The sequence below is a fragment of the Hylobates moloch genome, unplaced genomic scaffold (genome assembly GCF_009828535.3).
Source record: "Hylobates moloch isolate HMO894 unplaced genomic scaffold, HMol_V3 SCAFFOLD_4, whole genome shotgun sequence".
Taxonomy (NCBI): domain Eukaryota; kingdom Metazoa; phylum Chordata; class Mammalia; order Primates; family Hylobatidae; genus Hylobates; species Hylobates moloch.
The window spans coordinates 139175258-139202666 of NW_026652279.1; the positions used below are offsets into that span (position 1 = coordinate 139175258).

The window sequence follows — 27409 nt, forward strand, 5'->3', positions numbered from 1 at the left end:
CACCACGCCCGGCTAATTTTTTTGTATTTTTAGTAGAGACGGGGTTTCACCGTGGTCTCGATCTCCTGACCTCGTGATCCACCCGCCTAGGCCTCCCAAAGTGCTGGGATTACAAGCGTGAGCCACTGCGCCCAGCCATCTATGATTTCTTTCAGCAGTGTTTTGTAGTGTTCCTTGTAGAGGTCTTTCACCTCCTTGGTTAGGTATATTCCTAAGTATTTTATTTTATTTTTTTGCAGCTATTGTAGAAGGAGTTGAATTATTGATTTGATTCTCAGCTTGGTTTGTGTTGGTGTATAGCAGAGCTACTGATTTGTATACATTAATCTTGCATCCTGAAATTTTGTTGAATTCATTTATCAGTTCTAGGAGCTTTCTGGAGGAGTCTTTAGGGTTTTCTAGATATACAAACATATCATATGCAAACAGCGAGTTTGACATCCTCTTTACTGATTTAGATGCCCTTTATTTCTTTCTCTTGCCTGATGGCTCTAACAAGGACTTCCAGTACTATGTTGAATAGATGTGGTGAGAGTGAGCATCCTTGTCTTGTTCCAATTCTGAAAGGGAATGCTTTTACCTTTTGCCTATTCAGTGTTATGCTGACTGTGGGTTTGTCATAGATGACTTTTATTACATTGAGGTATGTCCCTTGTTTATCAGTTTTGCTGAGGATTTTAATCATAAAAGGATGCTAGATTTTTTCTATGTCTGTTGAGATGATCAGGTGATTTTTGTTTTTAATTCTTTTTATGTGGTGTATCACATTTATTGATTTGTGTATGTTAAACCATCCTTGCATCCCTGGTATGAAACTCACTTGATCATGGTGGATTATCTTTTCGATATGCCATTGGATTCAGTTAGCTAGTATTTTGTTAAGGATTTTTGCATCTATGTCCACCATGGATATTGGTCTGTAGTTTTCTTTTTGTTTTTTCGTTATGTCCTTTCCTGGTTTTGGTATTAAGGTTATACTGGCTTCATATAATGATTTAGGGAGGATATCCTCTTTCTCTATCGTGTGGAATAGTGTCAATAGGGTTGTTAGCCATCCTTCTTTGAATGTCTGATAGAATTCAGCTGTGAAACCATCCTGTCCTGGACATTTTATTGTTGGTAATTTTTTTTTTCTTTTCTTTTTTTGAGACAGAGTCTTGCTCTGTCACCCAGGCTAGAGTGCAGTGTGCGATCTCGGCTCACTGAAACCTCTGCCTCCCGGGTTCAAGTGATTTTCCTGCCTCAGCCTCCCAAGTAGCTGGGATTACAGGCACCAGCCACCACACCTGGCTAATTTTTGTACTTTTAGTAGAGATGGGATTTCACCATCTTGGCTAGGCTGCTTTTGAACTCCTGACCTCGTGATCCACCTGCCTTGGCCTCCCAAAGTACAGGGATTACAGGCATGAGCCACTGTGCCTGGCTGACTTTTCTTTCTCCTAAAGTGAGAGGTCATTATCTTCCATAGAGTATTCAGTCAGTAACTACCAGAATAGAAGGTTCTGCAACATTACTGCCCCCACTGCCATTTTTCCTGGTTGAATAAATCATGGTCATGACAATTCATTTGGCTTTACTTTGATCTCTGTCTTTATTCAATCATGCTATAATGTTTTCCTGATTTTTCTGCAATTTGGGGAGGAAATAGTGGCCACAAGGAAGGGGTAGGAGGTAGACATGGTCAGGATGGGAAGATAGTATTGAACTTTACTTCTTGAAATGTAAAAAAAAAAAGTTTGACTCCAAGGCCATATGCCCCAACACTGGATTAATATCATGTTAGCAGAAGATGTCTAGTGTTGACTTTGGCTCTGATTACTTCAGTTAACTACTTCCTTGAATGAAATGTGGAAGGCAGTCCCAATGACTTATTGTATAATCCTATAATTTTTATTTAACTTACTGGTACAAAAGTATAGATCATTTGTATTACTGACGGTTTTGCTTAATTTATTCTACTAATAACGTCCGATTGGTACTTATACTTTGAATGGCAGAATCAGGATCTAGGATGATAATGAAATTTGATATTATTAGGTTGATGTGAACAATATGAAATTTAATGAAGTTAAATGTAAGGACTGGCCCTTAGGTCCAAGAAAGCAAGGTAAAAACAGGTGAGAGAAGGTATACACTTGGTTTAGCATATAGATAAAACACTCTGAGGCTTTGGCTTATAGTAAGCTTCAAGAGAGACAAGACTTTGGCATGGGTGCTCAGAGAATCTCTGTGATCACAGGCTTATTAACAGAACAATAGAATAATGATGCAAACAGTGCCAGACTGTTTGCATTGATCAGATCACCCTTGGAATATTGTTTTAAGTTCTAGGTGCCTTAAAGCATATGGATATATATTCATATTAGATTGCTAAAAGAGTTGAAGTCATGTCATAGAGAAAACAAACAAAGAATGTTTGCTGGGGTGAGGGTGGGGTAGCATTACAGCTATCTTTAAATATTAAATGATTTTCCAAGTGGAATGTGACCAAGGACTGGTATACAAGATATAAGGTTAGGGTGAATGAATGATAACTAAACCAGAGCATTTTTTTTTAACATGAGGAAGATATTTTTAATAGCGCTATTTCAAGATGGCATGGGCTGCCTCATTAGGAGGTAAGTGTTTAGCTCTAAAGGCATTCAAGAAGATGCTGGAAAAGCAAATGTCAGAAAAGAAATGTCAGAAACAAATACAAGTTATCTCATTCCTGAGAAAACTATAACTTACTTGGTAGATCCACAACTTTGGATAGGGAGGGTGAAAGATGCCAATAATTTTGCAGATGGTCTCAAAGGCAGCAAAGGCAGCCCTGCTTTTATGGGTGTTTTTAAGCTGTTCAGTCTACTTAATTTGCTACTGTAAATGTTTTGCATATTTAAAAATAGGGCTTAAATTTTTTTTAGAGTAACTTTGGCTCACCCTAATGAATAACTCCCAGAATTAAAAAATTGAATAGCAAAAAACCAAAGTAGTTGATATGGTAAAACACATTGAGAAATATGACTGCACATCCTGTCTCTCCTAAGTCCTGTATAGCTTCATTCTTCCTTTTTTTTTCCAATTAGAATAGATTAGTAACAGTAAGCAGCATCTGCAGAGAACTGTAGAGAACCATAGTTGTGGGAACCATAGTTGTCCTTGCTTTTATTTATTAGTCATATAACTTTTGGTGTATCACGCCTACTAAAGTCCATGAAAGTAATGTCTTTATGGTATTTTGAATAAGAGTGGCTGCTCTCCAGTGTCATTTGATTCCTTCTTCTCTTTGAGGAGTCCACAGTACAGCCACACTTTGGAGAAAAGTATCAAAAAGTGGTTTGTCTTTTGACTTTTTGACTTCTCCTTGTCCGCTTCCAGCTGGAATCATCTCCCTCCTACCAGACTCTGGGACGTGAATGTGTAATTACAGCCCATTGTCTGTGCAGCAATTATAGCCTAATTTGACTTGTTGAACAGAAAGATGACAAAAGTGCTGGCTGTCAGGCAGGGTCGGAGGTCAGCCATCACCCCACAGACTATAGGCAGCAGCCTCATCAGGATTCTGTGGAAGGCTCGTCTCTGGGCAGGACGGGTCTGCAGCTGTCTGTGCATCTTTGCAGATGACTCTTCGGGTGAAAACATGGACTGTTTTCAAGATAGATGATCCCAGCATGCAGTTTGGCTTCTTGCTTTCTTATCAAAGATGTCAAAATTTTTCTGCAGTGAATGAAGCTATTTCTTGTGCCTTCTATATAAATTTTGAGTGGGACATGTACATAACCCAGCTTTAAGATATTTTATCAACTTTTTAGAAATAAACTTAAGATTATGAAATGGTATTTAAAAGGAATGTTAAATCAGTATGCTACATTAGTATGAAAACTCCTGTGTGTTAAATAGGAGAATAACTTGGATGCAATTAAATGAATTGTATCCAGATAGAAAGTCCTAGAGACACTGTAAGTAAGAATCATAAAATTACAAAGTAGAACTAAAAAAGCATATCCTATATCAGTTAACCTAGTCCTTGTAGATAATAAACAAATATTCCTTAAATAATTTTTCTTATGTTTTGTCTATTCTACATTTAAGTCTCTGATGGTAGGCAAATTCAGATATATTTCAAGAGAGAGAACATTTTACTGTTATTGAAAGATTCTTTAATCCCATTTTCAAATATTTGAAATATTTAACATAATTGATCTTCTCCAAATTTAGACAGACAGACTGCTCAAACTCATAGTCATTTCAATGAATGAAAGTAATAGAAATTATAATTGAGAGAAAATATTACCCTAAGTGACAGTGCCGATATTCTAGAAATCAGAAACAAAATACAAAATGGGCTTGAGAAAATTGGTTCATTTTAAAAAAGATATTTAGTAAGGGCCAATCTAAGGTGGATGGGGGCAAAAAAAGTTTAAACACAAATCCAGTTAGGTGCAATAAAAAATAAATTTTGATGCCAATGCACTTAATAGGCAGTATAAATAAAATGCTTTTATGAAATATAGCCATGTGATATTGTAATCTAACCAAATATGTTAGGTACCAGGTAGCATTCCTTACTATTTTATTCTGTAAAAGAAGAGGATTGTTTTCGTTTCTACTGCTCTAGTTCATTATTTTATTCTTGTCAGAAAGCTGTAGTGCACTTAGAGGTTAGGGCAGGATTTTAAGCCCTAGAAAGCCAGGTAATAATCAAAGAAAAGTCATTTTTAGGTTCCCAGGCTGAGGTAAAAACATAGAAGTCCGGAAATGGTTTAATAATGAGTAAGCAAACAGGAAGTGAGAGCAGTGAGCCACACAGGCCAGCTGACTTAGATGATCATGGCTGGCTCAGAGACGACGGAAGTGAGAATTCAGCTGTCAAACCAGGAGTGCTGGCACCAGAGATTACAGTGGGTGTGTGGGAAACCTATCATCCAATTCTTTGCCTGCAACAAGGCATTTGAGATTCATGACCATTTCAAAGATCTGGTTGTATGGCCTCATTCACCTGATCCTTTGGGTTAATGCTAAGAGAACTGCCACCATTTCCATTATAACAAAAGTACCCTTTATTGAGGAATTGTTATATAGTGGGCATAGTATATGTTAGGTAACGGGTACCTTAATGGTGCCGGTTCTGGGTTCTTCTCCCCTCCTTGACCGGGCACTGTCTGAACCTGCCAAAGGAGGGCCAATCAGAAAGAAGCATCTCCCGCCTTCCCTTGGGCCCACCCCACATAGGCCCAAGGGATATAAAACCCAGCACACCAGCAGCTCTCTCTCTCTTCTCTTTTCTCTTCTCCTCTCTCTCTTCTCTTCTCTCTCTCCCCCACGCGACCTGACTTCTACCTCTCCAATAAAGATCTCTTGGCTGCCACCGGTGTCATCTCTGACTAGCCTGTCGCCCTTCAGTATATGTATCCACTTACTCACTTATTCCCTTATTCTATATATGAGTATTGAGTTTAGAATGTGCCAATTACTGTGATACTTACTAGGATACAACAGCAGGTGAAAACAAATATGGTCCTTGCTCTCACAGCTAGGATGAGGTAGATATTAATTATATAATGTATATAACTTAAATAAATATAAATACACATGTAATTTAAAATGTGTTAATTACTATTGACAATAGAAAGGGGTACTTGGAATATAGGTAGATGAAGAATAAAATTTGATTTATGTTCATAACCTAGTAGAAGTCTCCTTTTACAGAGAAATAGGCAGAGGTGTGGAGAAGCTAATTCCCAAAGTCACAGACCTACAAGATGAGAGCTGAACTCTTCTGTATAGTCCTCCTGGTCACATACTAACTAAAACAAGACTCATACAAATGTAGAACTGAAACAGAAACTTAGATCTTGTATAAATTAATTCATTGATTTATTCAAATAATATTTGTTGAGTGGCAGCTCTAGGTACAGGGGACATCATAGAAAAAGGCCCTCTTTTTTGTGCAAATAAGACTTACATTTTAGTGGGTAAAAATAGATGAACAAACTGGCTACCTAAATATCAGTGATAAAATAATAGCAAAGAAACAGACTCGTGTGATGGACAATGACAGAATGGCTCCTTTTGCTTGGCAGTACCAGGAAAGGCCTCCCTGAAACCAGAAGAGGAAGAAGCAGGCCCCTCAGAGGACTCAGAGAAGAGTCTTTCTGGTAGAGGGAATTGCTGGGACAAAGGCCCTGAGAAGGGAATAGCTTGCATGTTTGAGAGACAGAAAGAACCTCCGGGTGGCCAGAGTATCAGGAAGAGACATGTAGGATGAGTTTGAAGAGACGTTCAGGGTCCAGATTACGAAGGACCTTGTGGGTCAGGGGTTTAGATTTTACTTCAGTTGAATGAGAAGTTTGGGGAAGGTCATTAAAGGAGACAAGGTGAGGAAGACAGGATATGATTTGAGTTTGTTGTTGTTGTTGTTGACAGAGTTTCTCTCTTGTTGCCCAGGCTGGTGTGCAGTGGTGCAATCTTGGCTCACTGCAACCTCCACCTCCTGAGTTCGAGTGATTCTCCTGCCTTAGTCTCCCGGGTAGCTGGGATTACAGGCACGCACCACTACACCCAGCTAATTTTTGTATTCTTAGTAGAGACAGGGTTTCACCATGTTGGCCAGGCTGGTCTTGAACTCCTGACCTCAGGTGATCCACCCACCTCAGCCTCCGAAAATGCTGGGATTACGGGCGTGAGCCACCACATCTGGCTGATTTGAGTTTTAAATGATCACTCTGACTGCTATGAAGAATGGATTGAAGGAGGCTACCATGAATAAAGGGAGTACCCAGCGGGGCACTCTTATATGCCTCACAGGTAAGAGAGGATGGTGGCACTGATGAGGCAGCAATAGTGGAACTGGCAGGAAGTGAATGTCTTAAAGACCTTTTTATTAAAGAAAATGTCAGATATATACAAATTTAGAAAAAAATCGTAAAATAAACTCTGACACACCCATCACCCACATTTGACCATTATCAACTCGTTGCCAGTTTTGTTTCTTCTATAGCTCACCAACTTTTCCACATTATTTTGCAGCAAATATAAAATGTTATATCATTTCATCTATAAATATTACAATGTAAATATTTAACAGACAAGGATTTATATTTTGAATACAGTACTAATTTATGCCTAAACATAAATAATCCTTACCTTTTGTTCAGTCCTTCTGTTAGATTTTAATCGGTAACAACTTTTATCAAGTACAACTTTACTGCTAATATGTCTAATTTTATGTATGTATGCATTTTTTATCGATACATAATAGATGTACATATTTTAAGGGCAAATGTGACATTTTGAAACATTCATATAATGTGTAAAGGTCAAATCATGGTAATTGGAATGCACCTCACCTTAAATATTTATCTTTTATTTATGCTAGTAATACATGAATTGTTCTATCCTCTCTTCATCCTCTATTCCCCTCTACCCTAGTGTTATCAAATATCCTGTCGGTGTTCAAATTTCTTTGTCTTATGACTTTTTAATGATTTGAGTCAAGGTCCTTATGTTCCTATATTGCATTTGGTTGAGGTGACATTTATGTCTCTCTTGTTATTTTCTTTTCCTTGTAACTTATTCATTAAAGAATTTGTGTGGCTTCATTAAGAGTGTTTGCCAATTTGGACTTACCTAATTGCATCATAAGGTGTCATTTTATGTGTTCCTCTATCACCTGTGTCTTCTGTAAGAAGTTAGAGCTAAAAGTTTAATTGGGTTCAGGTTTAATTTTTTTTCTTTTCTTTGCCAAATGTCCTTCCATCAGGAGGCACACAATATCTGAGTGTCTCTTTCTGGGATGTTAACAATTGTTGATAATCATCACTCAGATCTCTAAATTAGCAGTTGCAAAATAGTGATAATGTAATTCTATTATTCAGAAGTAGATGGTTTTGAAACATATTTTAGAGATAGCATAGATAAGACTTGCTGATGGAATTCTGATGAGAGGAAGAGAAAGACAGAAATTGAGAATGACTCATTCTTTTGGCTTAAAAAGTTAGGTTGATGGCATTGCCAATTACTGGTTTGGAGAAGGTTAAGAGCAGCTTTAGGGTATGTGGAAAATAAGAGCGAGGGATTATATATCTTATAAATATCCAGGTGGACACCTCAAGAAGGTGGAATAGAATTCAGAAAAGGAATCAGAACTATATAGTATAGTCACAGTATATACTTGTATTTAAAACTGGGGTTCAGGTTGAGATTACCTAGAAGGAGGTGTTTAGAAAGAGAAGAAAAGAAGTTTTGAAGACTTATAAGGAATTTTACCAGTTGATCCCTAAGTAGACCCATGCTAGGAATTGAACAGAAAGGTCAATTTGTCTCAGGAAGCTTCTCCAGGTACAACAGTATAAATCGAGAGTAGGAGGCTCCCTGTATGATACAGAGGAGAAACATTATGCTTGCTTTGGGACAAGTAGTGCTAATCTACATAAGGCATACCCTTGGACGTCAGGAAGAATTTCTCCCTTGTCTGCAAGGTGATATCCACTAGAAAGCACTACAGTGGGCGGAGTTACAAAGCCTACCTCTACTGTGCTAAGTGGAATTCTATCATGGCTCCCATGCCCCTTATCACGTGGTGTTACTGCTGTGATTAAGTTATGCTATGTGGCAAAACGTGTTTTGCAGATGTAAAGTTACTGATTGTTGACATTAAAATAGAGATTACTGGGTGTGCCTAACCTAATCACATGAGTTCTTTAAAAGCGGAGAGTTTTCTCCTGCTGGCAGAGTAGGAAGTCAGAGAGATTCCAAATGTGAGGATTTGATGCACTATTGCTGGCTTGAAGATGGAGGCAGCCACATGGCAAAGAAAACAGGCCAGCAAGGAAATGGGGATGTTAGTCCTACAAGCACAAGCCACTGAATTTGGCCAACACCCTGAATGAGTTTGGAAGTGAGTTGTTCTCCAGAGCTTACAGATAACAGGACAGCTTGCCTAATACCTTAATTTTGGTCATGTGAGTCGCTAAGCAGAGAACCCAGGCGAATCTCTCCTTCCTTCTGACCTACAGAACTATGAGATAATGAATGGGTAGAGGTATGAGCCAATAAGTTGTGGTAAGCTGTAACTCATTGTTAGGAAACTAAGGTGCCTATGACATGCCAGGCACTGTGTCCGCCTACTAGGAGGTATACAAAGATAACTATGCAAAATCCCAGCTTTCAGTTATTCATCCATGTAAAGAAAAGAGGTGGAACTGGGTCTTGAGAGTTAAACCAGATCTTTTCTTCTGTGTGAAAACAAGCATCTCAGCCCTAGTTCCTGCTGCTTCTCTTCCCCTGTGATAAAAGAGCACACACCTGGAAGCTACATGACTAACTGACATAGCACGTAAATTTGTTGTCTGTATCAGTACAGAATCATTGAAGACTTAAGCTGGAATGTTGTATAATGAATAATATCTAATATTTGCTCAAATTCATTATTATAAAAACGTATCCCAAATCTACAATTAATACAAAATAAGTATAATATCATGCAGTTATGAGATATTGGTGTCCTCTTCCTAATGCACAAATACAAGTGTGAGCTGAGAAGATATACCTGCCTGGGTTATAATTAGTATTTAATTGATCATAGTGCACCTGGGTTGTGGTAATGTTCTTGTCAGCACTGTTTTAAGTCAGTGAATATGTGTGGTTTTAAATTATTTTTTTAAAAAGCCAGTGCAGGACTAGGAACATTCTAATCAATGACATCATTTTGATAAGGAATATATACTATATAGTAGTTAGATAAATTTTATGGAATGAATGTTCCAAAACAAGCAGATTTGGCAGTGCATGTTCACCCACTGGGTGTCTCTAATATGTTAGAATTTGATGTGTAACACATTTGAGTGGGGAAAACTCCCCACTCAAGTACTTTCAAGATCCCTTTCTGGAGGATTTTTTGAAAACTAAATTCTTTGCAGTGCACTATCAGATCATCAAGAAGTGACACAAACTTGTACTGGTAAAGTCACATCCTTTAACTACACATTATAAAAAATATATGCTCATGGTCTCTCTCTCTCTGTCTCTCTCCCTCTCTCTCTCTCTTTCTCTCTTTGCAGTAGAGATGGCAACTGTCTACCAAATATTTGTGCGTCCCCTTTCAAACCTGTCACTAAGAGGCAGCTACCTAGGCCAGGACTGCATTTCCCAGCAACACTTAGGGTCAAGTGTGGCTGTGTAATTTGTTCTCACTTATAGACAGTGTATGTTCTCTAGTTTCTTTTCTTCATCTGCTAGCCATAGGCAGAGGACTCTTAGGCTCTAGCCTGAGTTCCCAAATAACCCCATGGAAGATGGCAGGCTGACCAGGAACACATACGTTGGATGATAACAAAGGGTCAAGTAAATTTTATTGTGTTAAACAAAGAGATGTGCGTGTGTGTGTGTGTGTGTAAAGTATAAAATGTAATCATTCTGAACAATTGCTTATAATTTTTATAATCTGAACATTTCATACATCTGATTAAAATCCTCTTATCAGGCATCAAGATATCACTAGTATTTTAAACCTGTGTTATAAACAGAAAGTGTAATGAAAGTCATATTCAGTTTTGCTTTTTATTTTGAAAAAATGAAGCAGATCTTTAATTGCAGTGTGTAGACCATTGCTTGTATTCTTTTATCATTAAAAAACATAACCAGATAATTATTTTAGCTCTAGTAAAGAATTTCTGCTTCCATAATTTATCTTTTGTTGATGTCATAACACATAAATTTCAATCTTCTTTAATAAATATTTGGTCCCCAAAACAAAAATAATATAAAAAATTCAACAAAAATTTGTAGTCAACAAGTAATGCTTCTTTCTTAATTAATTTTAAAAAAATCAACAAGCATTCATCGCTTAAATGGAAAAAGTCAAGAATTTTCTTTAACTGTATTGAAAGGTCCAAAAGTTGTAAAATAAGCCCTGTAATTAATCTTTATTAATGAATGAATATAAAACAAAATAGTCTGGGTTTTCTTTACTAAAGGCCACTTCTTTACCATATACCACTCAGAAATATGAAATGATATAAGAAACTTTTCAGAGAACTCATAAGACTACATATTATTGTGAAAGAAGTTTAAGAATCAGAAAAATTGAAGTGGGATAGTCTGATAAATTCAAATATATTTTCTTATATAAGAATGTCAATGGATAAAAGCTGATAATAACAATGTTTTACTATTACTTAATTTGCCTTTGAGTTTTATGTCCTGATTCATTATAGCCTTCTCTGGAAGGGGAGGTATTGCTTTCACATGGTTTGAAAACTAAATTCTTTGTGGTATAGTGGGTAAAACAGGCAAATAACAACTAAAGTAGAAATTATAATGCAGTATGATGTAGCCCACTATAGAGAGCAAAAACAATGATAAGGAAGCATGTAATGGAAGAAGCAGGTAACCAAGACTGAGAGGTCAGAAATCTCCTTGAAGAAACTATGTTTGTATTAAAGCCCAGTTGCTGATGAAAAGGTGGCCAGGCGGAGTCAAGGAAGGAGTTTTCTAGGAGAGAGTACAGCAGGAGTTGAGGGCAACATGGAACATCCAAGCTACAGTGAGTGAAGACTAAAGCAACTCCATCTTGGATGCAAATCTGCCATGTTGACTTCTGATTAACCTTGATTCTGAGAATTCCTCTCAGATTTCTACTTCATCTACTGTCACCGTAAATTCTGCCCTGAGGTCAAAACAACCTTGACCATACATCCTGCCCTCAGGCGGATTCACATAGCATTCGTGCCTTTCATTGAGGGGTCCAGTTCAATTGTCCTACACATTCCTTCCCTATGGTTTATAAGCCCTGAGCATATGAGGTAACAGTGAGAGGATCCACCATCTTGTCTCATGGTCAACTGCGATGCAGATGTGGCTTCTGTTCACATGTCCCTATTAAATATTTCTTTCTAAGAAACTGTATTTGTCAGCCTCTTTCTTCAGCGTCTCAGCATCCTGGGCTGTTGGAGGTAGGTTTGTGTAGACATTCTCACCTCTGGAACAAGGTGTAAAGAGGATGTTAGTTCACACAGCCTTATAAGTCATGTGAAGAGCTTTGAGCTTCATCCTAAGAGCATTGGAAAGCTAATAAAGGCTTTTAAGCAGGCTAGAGACACAGTATTGTACTGCAGGATGTTTACTCGTGTAACAGACTGGGAAAGAAGAGATGGGCTGTCAGGTTACCAGTGGCAGAACGAATCCAGGGAAGAGATTATGGTGGCCAAACTAGGGTAGTGGCTATGGGTATGAAAGAAGCAAAGAGATTCAAGAGACACATAAGGGTGTCCATTGGATTTAGTGACTTTAGAGAGGAGAGGCAGGAGCTGAGGTCTTCTTGTGCTTTCTAACCACTTTTTGAGCGGGTTTCTACTTAACTCTTGAGGTCAGCTTACTAGCCCATCGCCTGATCTCAAATTGAGGATTTTAGTCCTATCTCAGACCCAAATGAGAAGAAAAAAGCCATCAAAGCCTGTCAATGTGGCCTAACATCTAATCTCTCCCCTTCAACCCAGGAGCCAGGAGACCATCCCAAGTTTGTATTTCAGATAGTTCTGTTTTCTACAGTCGATGATTGTTCCTCATTCCTGCTATGTACCAGAAACTTAGGAGTTACTCATAATTTGAGATGGTGGGTTTTGATGTACTCTGACACATGAAGGTTTTGTGCTATTTTTTTCCCTGCTCCCTTCAGATTTACTCTGTGGCCCTCTGAGACTCCATGTAACAGCAACTGCATTTTAATACAATGGCAGCTATGAAAAACACAAAACTATCAGTCATTGTCAAATACTCCATAAATGGAGACAGAGAAGGGGTTCAGTCCTCTGTGTAACAAGGACAGAGGAGAAAGGTCAGTGATATATCATGTGGTATAGGATTTTCCCTTAAGCAATCTTCCGCTAAGACTTGCTCACAGTGTGGAAGCTTTTGTCTGCCCAGAGACTGAATTCTAAAACCACTCCTCAACTTAAAGTTCCAAATATTCAATGATCTGTATAGCATTGGAGAAAGTGAAGAAGGCGCTGCAAATGCATTTAGGGAAAAAATTAATTTTTGCCATTCGTGAAGTCCAGGAACTAATATTAACAGTTGTTTAACTTATGAAAAATTAATTAGATGACTTATAAATTATGTATGTGGGAAAAAGAAAATCTGTCAATGGGTGGTTTGAGGATTCAGAAGAGCACTTAAGTTGATAACAAAAGGTATTTTGTGTAGCAGGTCACATTGGGGTAGGCTTTTATTCTTCTTTTGTGCCTGAAAATGGTGAATACAGAATTGTTCTTATGTGACTCCCTGGTAGTGAGGGAACTAGTCATTCCCATAACACATTTATCATTATGTGTGTGTCTGCTATTTAGAAGCATAGAAGACAGTAGACAAAAATTTAACGAGAAAGTCAGAGAACTGAAAGGTCGCTAGAACAGCTAGAATATCTGAATGCTGAACCCGTCTGCCTAGCAACATGGCACAACCTCATAATGAGCCCTTCTCCCAGATCTCTTGAGAAAAGAATAAACACAGCAACCCCGGAAGTCAAACTCATATATGTGATGTAAAAATTAAACAACATATCTAATTCCGAAACAAGTTTAGATTTATCTGTATTTTAAAAAATATTGTAGAGCAATGAAATATATTTTCTTACTTAATCTGACTTTTAAAGGAATATTTAATTTATGGTACTTTTTTCTGGTTAATTTTATCTTTTCCATACCAAGTAATATAGGCAGTTGCAACGTCCATGAACAGTTATTAATTGGAGCACAAGGTCCTAGAAATGTTCAATCTCACTTTGAAAGACACATTACAAATATGAATATCAATTAATATGCCTTTAAAAAAGTTATATAAATCTATTTTTGGGAAAATGTTTATTTTGAGTAATTAAAAATAAAGGTGATTTAAACTCAAAATAATTTATTCTAGTTTAAATTTTATAATGAAAAGAAAAATAACTGATTTAGGAAACAGCTGTTCGGAGTTAACCGTCTATTTATCTTCACTTTCAACCTTTGTAGGCATAATTGGAATCTCTAGTATAAATCAAATAACAATCTTCAATTAGTATATCATAGATGATTAAGCATTGTATGAAAGAAATCAAATTCTGATAGTCTCTGATTTTCTACAGCTGTTTCCCTTTTACTCTTTTCCTTAAGCTTCTTAAAGAAGAGATATATTGTTTTCTGTATTTAAAGAAGATAGTGCAATTAACACTAAGCAGCAGTGTCTCAAATAAATAGGAAGACATTGATAAATTTGGCCAGAATTACAAAGACTTCTAAAAGAAAAGTATTAGTATACCTATAGGATGGTCTAAAATCCAGAGAATACTTTTCTCCACGTACTTAATAATCAGCTAGTCATTTATAATTCCAGGTGGGTGCGGCTTCCTTCTTTTTAGGGAAGACTGACCAAGGGCTTCACTGTAGTATTGTAGTATTCCACTGGTTTTCAAGGTAATATTACCCTTGAGATTTTATCTTATACTTAGGATTCTACAGAAAAAAAAGTATGCATGAAAATATTAACTGCAACTTTATGGTCAACTCTAAGGTCCTCTTTTAATCCGCAGATGCCCAAATACTAACTTAAAACTGAGTGACTGAAACATGTCTCATTATATTCTAGGCATCTGCAGTGTCAAATCTACAGAGACAAGTGCACCTGGAGACAAATGACCAGACTACCATAAAACAGAAGCTTAATTATGTTCACTTACATTTTCAAATTATTCCCAACAAATTACCCTGGTAGGTAACACATCCATCAAGCCAAGACTCTAATTTCACATTCACAGTAATGTGTTTCTGTAAACTACTATAACAAGGTTTTAACTAAATTTTCCCCTTGACCTTACTGTGCTGAAATATTGCAGGCTGTGTGTTTTGCAGTTTCTCCAATTAATTTCTGACCTTGGTGCTGCCTGGGCACAATGAGGCAAGTGAAGGGTGGAGATCAGATTTAATTTTGAATTTCCTGACTGCTGCTGGTGTGTATCTCAACTTGAACATTACTTAAACATGTTATTTTTGGTCAATGACTTTTTTATGCAGCACACTGGGCAGATATAATTAAGCAGGCTAAGTTTTGTTCTCAGCTGTCCTCTAAGTTATTGCATGGGAACTTGGAGTCTCAACAGGAAACACCTGTATGGTGGTTGTATACCAAGCATTCCCAGAGAATTAATATATAACATTGTTCCTGAGCTTCTCAAGCTATTCCCCAAATAGAAATGCCCAGCTGTATTTGAAGGCTGTATTTTCAATTACTAGTGAAAATGCAAGCTCTTAGCTTAAAAGTAAACTTTATTATAAAGATCTATTTGGCGTAGCTATATCAAGGGTCAGCCACATCATTTGCTTATTTCATCATTCAATATTAGACTTTTTAAAATTCAAACAACCTTTATTGAATGCCTACTCTGTGTAAGGACTGTGAAGGTATAAGAGAAATCAGACTTAGGCCAGGCACGGTGGCTCACGCCTGTAATCCCAGCACTTTGGGAGGCCAAGGCAGGTGGATCACCTGAGGTCAGGAGTTCCAGACCAGCTTGGTCAACATGGTGAAACCCCATCTCTACTAAAAATACAAAATTTAGCTGGGCATGGTGGTGGGTGCCTGTAATCCCAGCTACTTGGGAGACTGAGGCAGGAGAATTGCTTGAACCTAGGAGGCGGAGGTTGCAGTGAGCCGAGATCATATCACTGCCTGGCCTGGGTGATAGAGCAAGATTTTGTCTCAAAAAAAAAAAATAAATAAAAAAGGAAGAAAGAAAGGAAAAAAAAGTGTGTGTGTATATATATATATATATATATATATATATATATATATATATATATGTATACATATATTTGGTGGTGTTGTTGCTGTTGTTTTTGGTTCTGTCTCTCTGGTGGGCCCTGTCTAATACATTGGGGTCCTTTGTCAGTTTCAGCCCCAGCTAAGGATGGGAAAATAGGTTCCTCCCAAGAACTTGCAGTTACAATCTTCTCTCATTCAGCTGTAGAATTTAAATTTACTACAACACAGATGTCTAGATGACACCTACTTAAGAAATTGAAGTTATCAGGGATCTGTTCTGCCCCATGGAGTATAACAGAAGCAAGCACAATTCTAGTCAATGATGATACATGTTCCCCCTAGACCTCACAGTATCCCTACAGATAAAGCATCAACTCGTAATAAAAAATTAGGATTTGTATCCAAACCCACAAGTAACTATTAAAATTCAATAATAATTTTAAAAAACTATATAAGTTGAAAAATTGGCAAAAAAAATCTGAATAGACACCTCGTCAAAGAAGATATACTGATGGCAAAGAAGCTATGAAGATATGATGAACATTATGTCATTAAGGAATTGCAAAGTAAAACAATGATGCAACACCACTACATGCATATTATAATGGTGAAAATCCAAACACTGCCAAAATCAAATGCTGATGAAGATGTGGAGCAAGAGAAACTGTCATTCATTGCTGGTGGGAATACAAAATGGTACAGCCACTTTGGAAGATGGCTTGTCTGTTTCTTACAAAACTAAATATAGTCTTACTGTAAGATCCAGCAATCACATTTCTAGGTATTTAGCCAAATAAGTTGAAAACTTATATTCATACAAAAATATGCACATAAATATTTACAGAAGCTTTATTCATAATTGCCAAAACTTGGAAGGAAGCAAGATATCCTGCAATAAGTGAATAGATAAACAAACTGCAGTATATCCATATCTTACTGAGTAATTACCACTCATGGGTTTCAAGTTACTTAGTGATAAAAAGATGTGATCTGGCCAGGCGCCATGGCTCACACCTGTAATCCCAGAACTTTGGGAGGCCAAGGCAGAAGGATCGCCTGAGCCCCCCAAAAACTTGTAGATAAATGTGCATAGTAGCTTTATTTAAAATATTTAAAAATTGGAAACAATCCAAATATCCATCAACAGGTGAATGGAAGAACAAATTATGTTACAATAAAATACTACTCACCAACAAAATGAATAAACAATTGATACATGGTACAGTATGAGTGAATCTCAAAATATGCGAAGTAGGGGAAGCCAGACAAAAAAGAACATGTGCTGTATTATTTTATTAATATAAACATATTGGTTAACATGAGGGCTCATTTATGTCATCATAGGCTTTATGAGAAAACATCAACAGCAAGAAAAATAATTATAGAATGTCAAAATTGGAGAGTAAGAAATAAGATGGAATAAAAATACTATAAATAAAAGAAATGAATATAAATTAAGATCAGCATGGTTGAGTATTTTTCTCCAGTAATGTTTAGGGCATTGTTATACATAGAGTAGGCAAAGAGTTGGATCTAACCAAGTTTGGAGTTTGGTGAGGAGAGTGTGTCTAAGAGCAAAGCAGCAAGTGACTGAGGATATATAATAGGAAGTTATAAGCAGAGTTCAAGGAATATAAGCTGAAAGTAGGAAAGTAAAATTTTGAATGGAATTAGGGTCAAAGACAAAGTAGAAAATTCCAGTATAGCCAAAGAATTATTGGAATTTGAGTACTAGAGACAGTGAGCTAGAAAAATAGGAAGCATTACAATTAGTCAAAAAAGTAGGATGATTGTACCTGAGATAATAGAAGGGGTATGGTTATTGGACACATCAATATTTAGGATATTAGCCTGAGAGTGGGTAGCTAATGTGGGATAGAGCGCAAGATCATTGGAGCAGAGAAATCAAGGAACCGAGAGGCCAAGATGTTGGAAGAACAGTCTACATGGATACTGAAATTGCTAAGAACGATGACAGTCATGAAGGATAGAGTGATAGTACTCTGCTAAAAGAAACTTTTAACAAATGACAGGAATAGCCCAGGGAAATGCACAGAGGCAAATCTTATGATTGGATAGAAAGAGCTTCAAAAATGAGGCTTTTCTAGGGAGTAAGGAAGGCAAGCATTTGGAAATGGTAATTATCAGTAATAACTTCTCCTCATCACCAGATCTAAAGACGAGATGACTGTGGGAGGAAAAAATGCTCCATTTGAGAGAGCTGCCAGGGAAAGAATTTCAGGGGAGAGACAGGTTTCCCTCAGATAAGGAAAGTGAAGAACACTCACAAGACAGTTTGAGCATATAGAGAATTTCATTGGTTACAGATGTGAGTACCAAGAAATATTGACAAAATTGTTTAGGAAGAAATCTTGTTTATGTGTGGGCTATGGATAGATTTTGTTCTGTAAACTGTGTACTTAGGCAGATGTTTATGCATAGATGGTGGTTGTGGTTGGCTTCCCATTCAATAAAGACAGCCTCTTTATGGTCAAAATTATCATTTACAAACATCAAAGATCTTTTTTTTCCTACCATTATAATGTCTGTATGTACATATATATTGCTAATATCACTAACCTGGCCACAATTAACTCAATTTAGAACCCATATATAAACCACATAGAGAACAGAAGTGTCAACACAGGCACAACATAATTGGCATATCTCAGATGGGGAATAGGCATTAACCAGAACTTGTAAGAACATTTAGCTCCATAGTTTCCTGTTTGTCTGCTTAAACAAGCATCTTCATACAACTCTGATATTTCTCAATATATTGAATAGGATATGCTCATTCTCATTGACTGGAAGGTGCAGTTCCTATTTTAGTGAATCCTGGTTCCCCATTGCCTTATTTTACACAAAGCATTGTGCATTACAAGTGCAGAGGAAGTTTGAGGGATGAGGTTGGGATTGAGGTTCACTCTGCCAGGACACCACTCGCTTCACTTTTCCCGAGATTTAAGGAAGGCAAAGGGAGCTGCCAGTGCCACGAGCTAGCTCCCACATCAGTAGCCCACCTCTCAAACTTTAAGTGGCCTGAAGAAGGAAAGTTAATTGCTCTATAATTACAGCCTTGGCTGGGTAAACTCATTTTCAGGCAGGTCATGGAGACAAAGAACTTGTGTATTGTCTTTCCATGCGGCGACATTCACAGTGGGATGATTTTGTATGCTTTGAGGATCAAGAATCCCACTATCCTGTCCTATGTGTGGTCAAAAAATTCTTAATATTTTTGCATTACATAACTTAAACATTAGACGTTATTTTTCTATTGAACGCTGTTATTTAGCCTTTGCATAGTTAAGGGATCGAAAAATTGCAGTCATCATATGCCCAAAGTTTTAATGTGACTAGATCAAGCTGGCATATTAAAAATTTTAAGGAATTGTTATTCAAAATATGCATCCTTTTAGGAAACTTTAAAATTTACCAGCAAAACAGTTAAAGTGGAATTTATTTTCTTCAAGTTCTTTTATAATGTCTTTAAAAAACCCCAAAAAACTGATTACTCCTGAATCTCACTATTCTTTATAGAGAAAAAAAAATACTGTTTTTAAAGATTTATGCTACTTTTAGTTTCATAATATCTCTGAAGACTATAAATTGGTGCTTTCTACAGAACAATATATCAAGCTTGTTCTTTAAAGTCTAAATATCTGCTAAAATTAGTATTTAAAAAAGAATAGAATAGCTATATCATTTAATTGTCTATTATTCTGTCATTTAATCAATTTATGCTTTGTTTTTATATCTCATCAAAACAATAGCAATGTTCAAGAATTTTTAGTCAACTTCAGCTTGAGCAATAGTGTTTAAACATGCCTATTATGCAAATTATTTTTCAACATTCTTAGAAAACATATCTGTGTTGTTATTGTTTTATCATTTCTATCAGTTTAGATAGCAGAGGTGTTAGTGAAACTCAACACATCTTTAAAATTTTTCTGAGATCTAATAACTGTTCATAAGAGAAATTTCTCTTTAGGAAAAAAACTTCACTGATGTTTGAAGCCTAAATTCATTCCATAGGCAATAATCAGGAGTGTAGTATATGTCTGGCAGTCTACCAAACAATGAGAATGTGGATATGAGAAACATAGAGTCCTCTAGAGAGACAGGGAGAGATTCCAATAATTCAGGGAACTCTCCTCAATGAGAAAGTATGTTTAAGTTAAATTTGTAATGTTAGTTTTGCCAGGTAGAAGAAGCAGAGTGGAGAGAGGACATTCCGAATAAAATGAATGGTATGTACGCATGTAGTATGTATGGAGTGATGGGGTACAAGTATAATAATTCAGTATGGCTGACATGTGCTTAATAGAGAGAACAATGAGGGAAGGGGCTCAAAGGGAAGGTACCTGTCAATCACGAGAGACTCTACCTGCCATGGGATTTGTTATTTGTCTCTTGGTGATGGAAAGCCGTTGAAGGATTTTTTTTTTTTTTTAAGCAAAAGAGGGCTGGACCAAATTTATATTTTAAAAATTGGCAATCATGATCATCCTCAAGTTATCAGTTGAATGCTTGCTTATATGCATTATCATAGTTAATCTTCAAAAACACACTGTGAATGAAATACTACTATTATTCACATTTTACAAATAAAGGAGTTGAGGAATGTGTCCAACATCATTCATCTATTAAGTGATGGCGTGTTGGGATTTTAAACCAGGCCTTTTAAACAAAGCCCCCTCTCTTAACTTCTACATGTCACTGCCTGAGTACATTCTACTGCAGTGCAAAGGATAGGGGATGGGCAAACGGACTATTGAAATAGAGTAGGTAAAAGAGTGGTTAATGAGAAACAAATAAACTTAAGAAATATTTAAGAGTAGAGTGTCCAAATACCTGGTTATGAATTGGATCCATCAGCATTTGAACTGTCTGAGAAATATATTGAGAAATATTTTATAATTTTAATTAAAAAGTATGATTACTACATTATGATACAATTTGTGTGCGAGTCTCCTCACTCATTCTCTGGGGCTACATTGTGAGTAATTCAGCTTATTTGCTATCTGGTTAGCTGAAGCCTTATTATACAATCAATGCAGATCAGTACGGCCAGCTGCGTGGATAAAATTTATATGAGCTTGTCCAACAGGAGATAATATACAGATACACTATATTGCTCAAATTTTCTTTTCATAAATGTAATATTCATGCTTTTTGTTCAGTTTTTATCTTTGCCATATCTCTATGTGCTTTTTTCAGGAAAGAAATATTTGGTGGGTTTAATAGGCTGATTATTCTAAATCAAAACCTTTGTTCAACACTGTCTTGTGATAATTAAAAGAAAAATACTGGTTTGTTGTAAAGAAAGCTATATTTGTATGGTAGAAGGACTTTTTTTCTAGTTTTTATAGTCAATAAACATACTTGTACACTTACATCTAAAATACTAAATGCATACCCAAGAGTGTTCAAATATTTCATGATATGGTTTCTTTCTGATAATTCACTATAGTATGCCCTAAATAATTGTATCTGGATTATCAATAGATTCCCATCTAACTCAGTAAAAAAGGCAACGCTCTAACCATATTCTGTCGGGTCTTTCATGACTGATCCAGCTGTTTCAGTTCCCCTGTCCGCCTTTATCTACCCAACATCATTTTCCATCCCCCTCCCCAGTCACTTACTCTTCCTGGCCACATTGACTGCTTTCCTTTTCCTTAAACATGCCAAGCACTCAAGGTCTTGGCAATTGCTGCCCTCATGATTGGGACTCTTTTCCTTCAGTTATCCAGATGGCTGGCTGCTTCATTTTCTTCGAGCCTTTGCTTAAAATATTGCTTGATCAGGAAGGCCTCCTAAACCACCCTATGTATACCACTTCTTCCAAAACTCTTTCTCTCTTACCCTGTTTCATTTTCCTTCATTGTACTATCCCCATCAGATACAGTATACATGTATTTGTATATTTGTTTGTCTCATAGCACTAAGATGTAATCTCCATTAAGTCAGTACCTAGGATATAATATTCACTGACTTTGAATGGAAAAACATGTCAATAAATGAACAACAGGAAATTTTTTCCACCTAAATGTACTGATCCTCCAAATTTGTTTAACGTGGTTTAATGTATTTTTCAATTGCTTTATCTTGGCAACATGGAAAGAATATTTAGCATTATGAATACTTTATGAAGGGATCATTGCAAATATTTAAGGTTAAGTCAGTGAGGCACAGATTTAATTTTGTTTCGTTTTTAATATACCATTCACTTCTTTGAAAGCAAAATGTCTTTTTAAAGAACAAAAACTATATTAAATCCACACTATCTAAATAAAATATAAGGATATTATAGGTTGTCATCAAAAACATTTTTCGTATTGTCAGTACATATTTTGCACACTATAGTTTATTAAGTATTGGGAATTTTTCTTTGGTAAAAGCTAATTAAAGAATCCAAAGAACCAAATTACCAAATTGATGAAGTCAGGGTGAGAGGAGTTAATTAAAGTTTTATCTATTGTTGTGTAAACAGGTGGTCATTGCATTAACCCAGACTGAAACCCAGATTGAAAAATTCAAGAAATAATTAGGGGAAAGGAGAGTAGAGATGGAAAAATACATTGGTTTTGATATCCTGTTTTACATCCAATTTTAGTTGTCCAATAAGTAGTAATCAGAATTGTAGATCTGAATCTTAGAAGTATGTTCTGGAAGTAAATATTTTATAACTTTTAGAATATATACAGTCATTGAAATTATGTGGATAAGGAAGATTACTTAGGGAGGGTGTATATGTCAAGGTGAGAAGGTGGAAAATATTATTTCATAAATGCTTAGCTCACCAATTATTTTTACCCCTATTACAGTTATTTATTTTTCTTTACTGTATCTGCATTTATATTCCTCCGTTTTTGCTGTGTTTTTAATTAATTTCTTTTTCTCAATAGGTGATGCTAGTTGTATTTATTTTATCACTTTATTCAAACAATCAACTTTTAGTTTTCATTAACATTTTAATTGCTTTTTTGTTTTCCATTTTTTTTGTTTTTACTCTTTATAATTTCCTTCCTTCTACTTTTTTGAGGTTTATTTCATTCTTCTTTTTCTAGTTTCTTGAGTTAAATGCTATGGAAAGAGAAAATTTTAAGTGTCATTTTCTTTAATGTAGTTATTATATACTCTATGTTCTGTGATTTAGTTCTTTATTTTTTAAAAATTCTGTTTGGCTATTAGGTCATGGTTGAAGCCAAATACTAAGCCTCTAATTAGCACTTGTCAGTGAAAATCTTTGGCAGAATAAAAGATTGTTGAATGTAGTGCAGTGTATGTCAGTTAGCTATTGCTATCACAATGCTGTATAACCAGCTACTCACAAATGCCAGGGACTTAAGACAGCCATAATTAATCCCATAGATTTGTGGGCTCACTGATGGGCTCAGCTGTATGGCTCTGTTGATCTCAAATGGGTTTGGTCTTTTGTCTAGGGTTCAGCTGGAGGTGAGTTGATGTAGGTTTTATGTGGCTGGGATGGCTGAATTCTTCTGCCCAAACAAGCATGTTTTTCTTGTGGCAATGGCAAAGGTGAATGAGAGCTAGCTCAAGAATGCAAGCACTTTTCATGTTGTTGGTCATGTGACACCCAATAACACTCCATCGCAAGTTAAGTCACAAGACAGAAACCGAAGTCTAGGGGGTGGGAATACATAATCCTCTTTAGTCAGACTGCAAACATCTCTTGTCATAGAGAATGGGTACAGGGGTAGATGGAGAATAAGAGCTTTTACTGAAATTAATTGAAAACACAATACAATTATAGATAGCTTGACTCAGTATTATTTTTAAAAGCTTGATGACACCAGGAGAAGAAAGCTAACCAATGCTCAGATGAAGAACATTTTGTATCAAATTTTAAAATGCTTTGAATGTTATATTTTAAAATATGCTTGTCATCATAATTGTCCTTTGCTCCTTCCTTTTTCAGAAGCCCCCTGAAACACACACACAAAGTTGAACCTTACTTCTTGTGAAATTAACTGTTCATTTCAAAGCCGTACTTATGAATTGGTGGCAAAGCAAACACCATGAAATCAGTCTCTATACTTGGATGTAGACAAATGGTATTCCACTGTTAGAAATATCTTAGATTCTGTCTCCAACATTAATATTGATCATTCAGTTTTTTGTTTCTTGTTATTTATGTGGCATGTTGTTTTCCTTCTCTTCCTTTTAAACTTTTTGAGTCATTTCATTTTAGAAGTGTATTTACTTTTTAACAGTCTCATCCAATAATCTGCCTTTTAATCCGAAAATTTAATCCACTAAGTTTTATTGTGCTTACTCATTTATTTGGAATTCTACCTACTAATTTTTCTGTTTTCTCTTTGTTTCTGATTTGCTTAATTTTGATGGTTTATTTGATTTTTCCTTTCTTCTTTCTTGCTTTCTATTGAATTGGTAATATTTTTCTCCTTTATTCCCTCTACTAGTTTGGAAACCATACATTGTATTTATATTTTATTATCATATACATATTTGACTCTTTCTACAACTCAGAAGTTATTCTATATCTCTAGCTGATTTATTTATTTATGTATGTATTTATTTATTTGTTTTGACAGAGTCTGACTCTATCGCCCAGGCTGGAGTCCAGTGGGGTAATCTCAGCTCATTGCAACCTCCACCTCCCGGGTTCAAGCGATTCTCCAGCCTTAGCCTCCCGAGTAGCTGGGACTATAGGCGCACGCCACCACGTCTGACTAATTTTTATATTTTTAGTAGAGACAGGGTTTCACCATGTTGGCCAGGCTGGTCTCAAACTCCTGACTTCAGGTGATCTGCCGGCCTTGGTGTCCCAAAATGCTGGGATTACAGGCATGAGCCACTACACCCAGCCTCCTGCTGATTCTTAAACAAGACAAGGTACTACATTAAACCTTCCTCCTATTCTGCACCCTTATCTCCATGTGTCTCTGAATATGATGTCTGTATCACTTTATAAGATTTTTCTCTTTACCCTTAATAACCTTTATTTTTTGCCATGATATATTTAAACACAGGCTTATTTTTACTTAACCGTCTTGGTACTTGATGTTCATGGTCTGAGTTTATCTTTCTTCAAATCTAAAAGTTCTTAGCTATATACTTTCTAAATATCATTTTTCTGCCATTCCTTCTATTTTCTTTCTTTCTTTTTTTTTTGGAGTGCCAATTAGCATGTGCTGAGTCTTCTCAAACTCTTTTCCATCTCCATTAACCACTTTTTAATATTTTTAGTCTCTTTATCCTTCTGCAATATTCTGGCAGAATGCCTCAGGATTTCCTATGTTCACTAGCTGTCTCTATTACCAAAAGCAATTGAGAGGTTTTCTGTTTTAGTTTTTTATTTCATTTACTATATTATTTGTTAGATTTTTACTTCATTATTTTTTTTCTGTTCTTTCTTGCTATTTTATATTTTCTTTTTTTTCCTCCAGTGGTCTTGTACTTTTTATATCTCTTTGAAGATCCTTAACATATATGCTTCAAATTGATTTTCATATTTCTTTATTATATTTTCATATTTTATCTAGACTGAATTTATCTCATGGCTGCTGTTCCTAAATTGGTATTCTTCACGAATTTTGGAATATCGGTTTCCAGATCCATCTTGACTGGAAGCCTGTCATGTTCTGTAGTGTGGCTAGGGGGCCTCTATCTCACATCAATATTGTAAATAGTGCAAACCAGATGCCAAGCTATTGGGTGGTGTAGTCTTCACCTCATTTCTTGGCATTATCTATTTCCTCTTGTTCCCCTAGTGATGCAATTTTATAATAGTTCTAACCATTGATTCATATGCTTGGTGAGCACCACTGTTCTGAGCTTCCATCATGGCAGGGAGAGCCCCACTGAAGCACCTCATTTCAGGTTGTGAGTTCTTATTTAGTCCCATCTCCAGCAGGGCACTTTCAGTTTTTATCATGCACTGGAACCCAAACTGCCAGTAGGCTCTACTTGCTTCCATTTCTGGAACCAGCAAGCCCTATCTACTTTGTGTTTTGTTTCTATTTCTGATGAAGAACATGGATATTTTGCCTTTGAGAGTGGTTTTATCTTTCTGATTTCCTGTATTTTGCTTCAATTAAAATTCTGATGGGAAATGGGTGTGATTTTATAATACAGGAACTGGATACTGTTCATTTTTTGATAAAGTGGAAATGGCAGATGTATTTCATTAAGCTAATTAGTATTCTGGATATCACAGTTGCTAGTAGTGATGCTCATGCTACTCTTACTTAGGCAAGTAGTTCAGTGGCCCTTGGATGGGGAATGAAATAAGAATTTGGTGCAATTTCCTCTGTATAATGAAAGTAAGACAGCTAAGTTACTTTTTGAAATACATACTTTGTTACATATACCTTGTCGATTCTAAATATTTGTTTGCTGAATTTAATGACATTTTATTTAATTTTATTTGTTGGAAACCTGGGCTTGATACCTCATTGTCTGCCAAAGATCAGATGTCCTCAATGTAACATTCAGTAAGCAGGACCAAAATATACTTTAAATATACTTTGAAACCTTGTTATAAAAGATTAATGATCTTTCATTCAATGGGTACTTTTTTTTCTTCCTTCAAATTTTCATGTGACTGATAACTTATCAATGTGTATTGTATGTTATAAATGAACTTGTCAGAAAAGGAATTATAGATGTCCAGGAACCAGAGATAACTTAACCTTGAGACTCATTTCCCATGCCCCACCCTGGATAATGTACAGAATGTTCTTTTCTTAGGGAAAAATGTTCATTATTGTCAGAAAATGATTATTATAATACATTAGTCTCAGAGTTATTGGTGTTTTATATATTGTAAGGTTTATTGTGCTTTTATAGTATACAAAGATATACGGGAATATATGGGATACAACCGCAATAAGTATAACATGAGAAGTTACCATTTTGCTCTTGATGTTATGAGAATATCATGTTTAACGACATGCTTGTAATGGAAATGGAAGGGTCATGATTCAGATAATCTTCAAAGGGGCTTGAATGGTAAAATGTTTGATAAATTCTTATTGCACTTGGCAAAAACAAATATCTTCCACCCAGAACAATTTCATATATACTATTTAAAAACATCTCCTGTATTTCTGAAGTTGACAGTTAACATTTTATGTAGCATGTGAACCAATTTTTCTTCAAACAAGAATTCAAGTTGTTAAACAGCTGTCGTTGTTGTAAGGAATTTTTACCAACAAAATCATTGGTAGAAGTAATTCGTGGGGATAAAATAAGGGCGAAAAAATTTACCAAAACAGACTAAGTTAAATTAGGAGACTTTCATCTTATTCAATGAGTCCAATCTTGAGATGCTTATAAAAAGAAAAAAAAAATGAGGACAGTCTCAAAACATCCATAGCACTGGGCGTGTAATGTTAAAGGGAGAATTGTGAGACCAAGGCATAAAAGAACAAGAAGGAAGCCTGGGATTTCAGATCTCCTAAACACCATGGCTGCTCCACAATTTCTGAAGAAAAAGGGGCTCAAAGCCATCTTTTAAATTAGTATTAAAAGCCTTTTTTTTTTTTTTTTTGAGAAGGAGTATCGCTCTTGTCGCCCAGGCTGGAGTGCAATGGCGTGATCTCAGCTCACTGCATCCTCTGCCTCTTGGATTCAAGTGATTCTC

The 27409-nt window shown here is 36.1% G+C and overlaps 1 long non-coding RNA gene across 1 annotated transcript in view; it reads left to right on the forward strand.

The window, feature by feature from the left end:
• LOC116467367 (uncharacterized) overlaps window positions 1-27409 on the forward strand; it is a 43231-nt gene that overhangs the window by 4681 nt on the left and 11141 nt on the right. Inside the window, exons 3-5 of the long non-coding RNA XR_004247775.1 lie at window positions 12659-12817; window positions 14602-14723; window positions 19970-20024. This is a non-coding gene — a long non-coding RNA (uncharacterized LOC116467367). The remainder of the gene's footprint in view (window positions 1-12658; window positions 12818-14601; window positions 14724-19969; window positions 20025-27409) is intronic.